The 8,470-nt window shown below is 45.3% G+C and overlaps 1 long non-coding RNA gene across 1 annotated transcript; it reads left to right on the top strand.

The window, feature by feature from the left end:
• Nucleotides 1-2,364: 2,364 nt before the first annotated feature.
• LOC124274922 lies at nucleotides 2,365-7,596 on the top strand. The gene is made up of 3 exons (XR_006898082.1): nucleotides 2,365-2,376; nucleotides 3,467-3,476; nucleotides 7,419-7,596. It is a non-coding gene; the product is annotated as an uncharacterized LOC124274922 (long non-coding RNA).
• The last annotated feature ends 874 nt before the right edge of the window (nucleotides 7,597-8,470 follow it).

The following is an 8,470-nucleotide window of genomic DNA, read 5'->3' as shown; positions in this document are numbered from 1 at the left end:
TTCAGACGTCTGGCAACAGAAGATTGATAATCTTCAGCGTGCATTCTTTCAATCAAAACGAATGCCGATTTCCGGAAGTAATCTGGATTTTTATAGTCCGACAGTGCATGCGCTTTGCTACACAATTTTAACTGGAAAGTAATTTCTGTTGCGTTGTGGCGATGCCTTTTTAATCCTTGTAAGAAATCTAAACAAAATCAACAAGTAAAGTCGATCTTTTTCTTGTGCAATTGTGTAAAATCATGTTATCAACACTTTTGTTTGAGGGCTTTGACTCCTCGGGGCAGTGGAGTGGCCTAGTAGATAAAGCGTTCGCTTGTCACTCCGAAGGCCCGGGTTCGATTCCCAACATGGGTAAAATGTGTGAAGACCATTTCTGGTGTCCCCCGCCGTGATATTGCTGGAATTTTGCTAAAAGCGGTGTAAAATCAAACTCACCCACTCACTCACTTTGACTCCTCACGCCTAATATCAATGTTCGTTTGACAGCTTGGGTGGTATAAAATGACTTTAAAAGTTGCCATCCTTCCTCACACACTCCACAGGCTACATTTACGGTCTGTATTGTACGAGACACACTTGGTATTTGACAGTGCGCGTACGTGCAGCCTTTAAATCGTATATCAACTACTTTTAAAGTTCTGAGTATAATGAAGAGTATATACGAACGCATTTGCGGTGAACTAGATCTGAAGACGGTCGATTGGCGTTTGCCGGGTCCGAACCACGGTTTGGGCATTCCCATTGTTCACAACATGTCTCTCGCGGAAGCCAGCAAACAGCTAGTGAAAGATTGGGGTTACAAGTCGTATCATTACGTCAAGACGAACGAGTGGAACGACGATTACATGGCTTTCGACGACAGCAAGGTTTACTGCGTTTGGAGGTTTGAGCAGGGACCCGCGGACGATTGGAAAATGTTCATGCTGGACACTTCAAAAGGGTTTACTCATGCCGGTGTCATCAGATTGAACGATTCGATTCGAACGGACGTCTGGGCCGTGCTAGGCGCTCAGACGCAAACGCGTTCCAGCATCGTGGGTCGTGAAGGGACGGCTTACGACGCTCAGAAACAGTTAGTGGCTAACATCGAGGATGCTATTGCTAGACCAGTCGATCTACCGAGTGCCATCGAACGCTATGAAAACGCACTGGAATACGCCCGGTCGAAAGTCGACTACGTGTTCGGCGCGGGACTGTACATGGCTCCGAGCGACATGCGACTGAGGGTGAACAGAGTGGTGGGCTCCAACAATGAAATCGTCATCGCGACTGCTGATCAAAAGGTTGGTTTGAACCAGGACGTCAATAACGCGAGTCGAGTCGTGCCGCAGTACGAAACGGGCATCGTGGCATCACCACCGGAAGTAGAAGTAGCACCACAACAACAGCATCAGCAACAGCTGCCCCCGCACGTGCAGGCAAATAATCAGCGGCACGTCGATCGTAAAACAGCTCTGGTGGTCGGTGGGATCGCGGTCGGACTGTGTCTCATTTGGTTAAAAATACCTGGCGATGTACACCAGACCCGCCACAGGGACAATGAAAGCCCACAGGTTTTGAATGAGCCACGTGACCGTTTTCGACAAGAAGCCTAACAACCAGGAAACGATGCTGCCCAAGATGCCAGGCAGCGCTTCGACGGCTTTGCCGGCCATTTTAGCCAGGGCTTCACCGAGAGATTTCAAATGGGTTTTTTATCCAGTCTCTGACATCGCCTGATGGGCTTGTTGGTGTTGGGCTTGGTGTTGTACCACCACCGCCCATCAGCAACACGACCAGGGTCGATATGATAAAGCCCAAAGCCATCAGAACGCTGGCGATGGTGATCCCTTTGTACCCGGAACAGAATTCGGATCCTGTCGGCCAACGTGGTGTCCTCGTTCAAGACTCGGTCGATGGTTTCGCGCACGCGGCTGATTTGTGATCGGAGGGCTTCCCGGTTGGAGGAAGCGGCTTCCAATCTGGTCCGTCTCTCGTCTTCCAGGTCGCACAATCTTTTCTCGATGATGGTTTTCATGGCTTCGTTGTCGTCCACGATCCTAAGTTTTCTTTTCTCGCGAGCAATGTGCTCGTTGATTTCGTTCAGTTTACCCATGTTGTTCACAAGTTCTCTGCACACGTTTTTCAAGGCTTTGTCTAGACATCGAAGTTCTCTAAGAGGAAATTCGAACTCAGGCAAGGGTTCGTTCGAGTACGTGACTAATATTTTTGCGATTTGGTCTGACGCTTCTATGGCACACAGGGGCACTTCTATAGAATCGGCACCACCACCGAGTACGATTTGCAGATCTCGGACGACATTCAGCGGAAGTTGTTAAGGTCATGCGCCGCCGCCATAATCTCGCAGGTTTAGTTCGTTTTTCTCGTGTGTTTGTTCATGAGATCGACCTCTGGATGAGCTTTCAATCTCACCGTCCCTTAATTTTTATCGCACTTTAAAGCATCGTAATATTCGTCCATGGCCTACTTAAAAGCTTGTTGCCCACGGTGTCCCCATGAACGAGGTGTCTGCTACATCATCGTCGTCGTTCAGCTGGTGTAAGTCTTAATCGTCCATGGGAATATCGTCAGCCATTTTTTTTTATATTAAACTTATAATATACATTGTTTCAATATAAACAATGTCGCATTACGGGCATGATCGATGAAAACCAAACGCTGCTGGTTCGATTCCCCAACCTAGGTGCGAACGACGTCATCGTCCCCGCACAACTCGACTGGCTTTTCACATCACGTTGGAGTCCGCGGACGACAAACGCACGATCGTGAACTACCTGGGTCGTGCCATCGTCAAGAAAACCCCCAACAAAATCAGCGGGAATGAGGTGCTGAGCATCGACGACAGCGACATGTTTTACTGTTGCATGGACCTCTGGAGAACCTCGGAAGAACGCGATGACATGGTGTATCAAGGAATTAGACGTGATAACGACCAATCGAATGACCTACGTGTTGAAAAAGTTTACACACCAGACCAAATAACGAAAGGTGGGAATCGGGTTTGCATACCGGTCGACTTCGAGCTGCTCGAGGGGCACATGCCATTTTACCAGGCCACGCTGGGCGACAGGCTGGAATACGAACTCATGTTCAACGACTACGGCAAGTTATCTTAATGCCGGACGACACCGAGGCCAGCTACGTCGTCGACAACATCTCTCTGGAGTTCGACATGGTCACGAGCACGGAGCTGGCCCGGCAGATTCGCACCCAGTACTTGGGAAAGTTTTCCATCCTGCACGCGTGTTGCGACATCGGACGATCGTTAAGGACAAGAGCGACACGTTGTGGAACATCAACCTAAACGTGCCAACTCGATCGATGAAAGGCATCTTAATCATTCCTGTGGCGGAATACAAGCTGTTTCGAAGTGACAGCGTACTCACTTGCAATCCCAAGATCACGAAAGTGGAAGTGACCGTCGAGGTCGTGCCCAACCAGCTGTTCAGTCAAGGCATACGAGCTTGCCAGCAGTGGGACGAGATAAAAAAACTACTGGCCATCAAGCAACACTCGCCGGAAGACAACGACGGGTTTCACCTACGTGATGCTCCATAAGTACCTGTTTAAGTATTATGCGCTGTGGCTGGACATGAGATCCACAGACGACACGGCAGCGGAAGTCGCATCGACAATGGCAGCGAGGGGATCACCATCCAAATCACAAAAAAAAGCTCAAAATCCGGCCGGCAAGTTAAAATTATATTTGTACATGATTATGGGCGCGCAACTCAATATAGACAATGGAAGATTCGTGCAAGCCATTTATTGATTTACCTAGCAATCCCCACTGCGCCATCGTGTGCAGTCAGACGGGGTGCGGCAAGACGGCATTCGTGCTGGACATGTTGGAAGGATACTATCGTGACGTGTTTGACCACATCGTCATTCTCTGCCCGACTTTACGGGTGAACAAGACGGTAGGTGATGACTGACCCGGACGTGCACAAAATCGATCCGGAACTCGTCTGCAGCACTGTTTGCGCACTTACCACGACAAACTGAAAGAAGAATCAACTCTGTTTATCCTGGACGACTGCAGCGCCAACAAGGAGATGGTTAAAAAACGAGACGCACTGTCGTACCTGGACACACGAAGCACAGCGTTTGGATTTTGACGCAGAAATTCAACTCGGTGTTGAAAGATTTACAGGAACAGACGCGATGGGTCACCCTGTTTCACTGCAAGGACAGGGATTCGTTCGAGGACTGTTTGCGAGAAAACGATGTGATCACTAGCAAACAAGAACGAGAACGACTGAAGAAACAGCTCGCCGAAACGATCTGTACAACACCAGCGACTACCCTAAAGATCACCCTATACACAGCCAAGTCAACAAAAAAAATGCTCGGCAAGATGAATGACTAATGTGCGGCACCCGATCGTCGAATACGTCGGCTTGAGACCCAAGACACCGAAGGCGACAAAATCAGGAAGGCAAAAGACGAGAATAAATACGTGGTGAAAAAACACATCAAGCACACCAGATTCAAGGAAGCCCTGTTCAAGTATAAAATGTTCAAACACCAAATGAACATGCTGAGAAGCGACGGACACAGGATACACGGACTGAGAATCAACAAGACCTCACTGTACACGAAACGATGGATCGCCATCGACGGAGTCACCACTTACGCGTTTGTACACAACACCCTGTTAAATAATTAAAACACACGCAATACATACATCATGGAGAAAATTTATTACAACCCAAGAAAGGCACAGACGCCATCCCGAAACTCGCCAAAGCCACTAGAGTCTCGGAAGAAGTTGCCAAAGCTTGGCTTAAAAAACAAGCCATCTAGCAAGTTTACCTGCTGGCGCCTCAGTACATCCCAAGGAGAAAATTCGACATTTCAACGCCGAATCGCGTTCACCAAGCCGACCTCCTGTTTCTCCCTCACGACAGGGTGAGGCGTAAAACCTACAAGTACGCCAGTCGCTACAAGGAAGCCGAACCGTTGATGACCAAAGATTAGAACGAAGTCGCCAAAGCCTTAGAACGCATATACAAACGCAGTCGCTTGACATGGCCTACTGTATTGCAAGTCGATCCCGGACGAGAGTTCATGGGAGCTGTGTCACAACTGCTGGCCAAGCACAAAGTCCAGGTGAAACGAGGTATGGCAGGAGCTCACTGAAGCCAAGCCAAGCGAGAAAACATTACCGGACCAGGTCAGCATAAGGTACTTGTACCAGCCGGTAGAAAAAGGGGGAGACAGCAGAAAACGCGCCACCGATACGATATGCTCCATGAAAACGTACAACGTAGACCTTGTCGACATCAAAGACGGCGAAACCGAGCTTGTAATACTTGAAAGACGGACCGCCGAGAGCATTCGTCAGAGAGGAGTTGATGATCATACCTCACGACACAGTCCCTTACACATCACCCCCCGTGTGATGATAGTTTTTTGTCATGATTTTTTATCAGTCTTGCATGCCCATTTTCTGCTTAATGTAGCCAGCCAGCCAGCCACCCGTACACTAAGCCGAGAGAGACACACCGAGAGAGACTCGTCCGCCCACAGCACTCGGAGCAGCAACCACCCCTGAGGCGACCCGAGCCTTTTTCCTGACCGACCCCATGCTCACTTAAAAGTCAATATTTCAGAAACTATTCTACCGATTTTCATCAAATTTTGCATGCAACTCAGTAGTAGTATACACAATGGTGGTACGGGATTAGGGACTCCTCAAGGGCTCAATTTTTTAAATTGAGCCCTTGGGGGGACCTGGTCCCGTACCACCATTGTGTATACTACTGCTGCCTTCTTGTATAAGTTGACAGTACTTGCGAGAATCCATCCTTCCTGTAATAGTTAGCAGGGGCATAACCCCGAGTTTGCCTATATACCACCCCAAACCATGACACTGGGTGAGAACTTCGGAACAATTTTGCAGCTACGTCCACCTCTTGACCACCTCTTTCTTGTGATCCTATAAAACTGAAACTTTGATTCATCCGTAAAAATCACATTTGAAAAGTTGTACCCTGCATTTCCCTGCACAACTCGAGCCTTTTCCCCATATGTGCTGTTGTCATCAATGGAACTTTCTTCGGCACTCGCTTGACATATCCAGATTGCTTTGAAGATCTTCTGATTGTCCATTCTGATACCTTAGGGGTTCCTTGACTTGACGCCTTCACGGCAAGCTGTTTTGCAGACCAGTTTGGTAGACTAATGCTTAGTCTCTGAATATATATAATTTTGATAGTAACAAACAAGCCCATTTAAATTGAAAAGGAGCCCTAGAAGGACCAGAGATTCAGAACCTGAGGAAATCTAGACTTGCTTTATTTAGGGCTTTAGCACTGCAGAGAGGGCTTAGCAGTAGGGAAAATAATGTGGTTCAGGGACTGTGAGACAGACTAACCAGTTTGGGTACGCTGCCGCCAGACGTCAATACGTCGTCTGTCATTTGCCCCAAGAGTAGCACGACGTCCCGATCCAGCCTGTCGCTCTGTCCCTAACCCAGCATCAAATTTCTTCAAATTTCGGTAAACAGAGGCCCAACGCAGTCCCGTCAGTTTCACAAGTCTAGTTACGGATGTAATACCTGCTTCATAATATGCCATTTCTGTTGTTTTGTAACGCCATAGCAAAGCTTCGGTATCGTCTGCTAGCAACGAGGTCACGTGATCAAGCCATCCCTGAACCCAAGGGAGATAATTCCATACCAACGATGCAAACTACTGGCTGATACAAACAATTATTTGGCTTTTTTGATAGTAGTCTACAGATCGAGTCTACAGAAGAAAGTTTTTTTTCGTCGCATTTTTTTCTGCATGGTAATATATATATATATATGTATATATATATATATATATATCTTTTTAAGATTCTGATTTCTTCTTTTGCTATTTATTATTTTCCTAGATTTTGTAGCATTGATTTCAGTTTTCATCTTGTTCTAAGATTGCACATATTTGTTTTTATGTTCTGGAACACATTTGGGTTCAACGGATTATAAGTAGATACAAAAGCAATTTCTTTTTCCTCATTGGTTTGTTTCATTGTTCCTGTCAAAAGATCGTCTCTCTATTAAGCTGTAAAGCTTTATATATCTACGTCTTCAACAAGAGATTTTGGATATTCCGTAATAGTAAAACGTCCTAAGTTCATTCAGTCTTTGATTGCGGGTGTCTTGGTTTGAAACTATTGTACATATTCTTCGATGCCAGGTTATATGGTAGACTTCTTTTGGGTGTGGCTCGATTTGAAGTTTAAATATTGTTTTCGTATCTGTAGGTTTGTAGAAGATATCTGTGTCCAATTTCGAGTGTGAAAATGGGGAGGAATCCCTAGTTAGAAATAAGAGTTTTTGGTGCGCCAAAAGGGACAAAACAAACATTTGGATACTTTTTGTGGATCAAATAAACAGTTATCCAATAATTCCTAACGCAAACAAGAAACACTCGAATATAACCAGCAAACAGAGAGATTCTTTAAACTCTTTGGCCAATGATCCGAACATCATAATAAAAGAAGCTGACAAAGGCGGAGCAACAGTGATAATGGATTCAACGAACTACAAACACATGGCAATGGACTTACTCCTGGACGAAGGTACTTATGTCCCGTGCAGTGAAAAGAGAGTCAGACAGTGTACTTCCGGAATTTAAAGAACCTAACCAGTCAGTACTCAAGAAGAGCTGACATCAAAGGAATTAAATTATATAACACATTTTGACTGCAAATCGAGCAATTTCTATGGCTTACCCAAAATTCATAAAAGTAAAGGAGATCATAAGACAATGTAAAAATCCTAAAAGCAGCTATGTTGAGGATGGAACACCCGGGAGATTTCAAACTCCGACCTATAATTGCAGGCCCAGCGTGTGCTACACATAGACTAAGTAATTTCATTGATATTTTATTAAAACCAATCTCATCAAATGTTAAAAGTTTTACTCGTGACACCATGCATTTCCTTTCCTCTTTACCACAAAACGTTAATGAAACAAAACAAACTTGTAACTTTTGATGTAAAAATTTGTATTCAAATATCCCACACAGCCTGGAATTAAAGTGTTGGATTATTGGTTAAACCGTTGTGAAGGACACATTCGAATTTCAAAGTCATTCATTTTGGAAAGCGTTGAATTCATCTTAAAAACAATATTTTCTCTTTTTGACGATAAGTACTATAAACAGATTAAAGGAACAGCCATGGAAACCAAAATGGCGCCGACTTATACGACGCTTGTCTTAGGATATCTGGAGGAAAAGTTCAAGCATAAAATCAGTCAAATTCTTGGAAGGATGTTGCCCATTATTTCATGGAAAATTGGAAAAGATTTCTAGACGACTGCTTCATAATTTGGCAATTTTCTGAGGGAGAAACTTAATACTTTTACGAACTATTAAATATGCATGGACGAAAATCTTGTTTTCACTATGGAGGCAGATCAAACTAAAACAGCTTTCTTAGACACAATGGTCATCAAATCGGGGCGGAAAT

Source organism: Haliotis rubra, unplaced genomic scaffold (genome assembly GCF_003918875.1).
Source record: "Haliotis rubra isolate DU_JTF1 unplaced genomic scaffold, ASM391887v1 Scf196, whole genome shotgun sequence".
Taxonomy (NCBI): domain Eukaryota; kingdom Metazoa; phylum Mollusca; class Gastropoda; order Lepetellida; family Haliotidae; genus Haliotis; species Haliotis rubra.
Note: the sequence above shows the minus strand (reverse complement) of the source record. Positions and strands in the feature narration are given on the sequence as shown.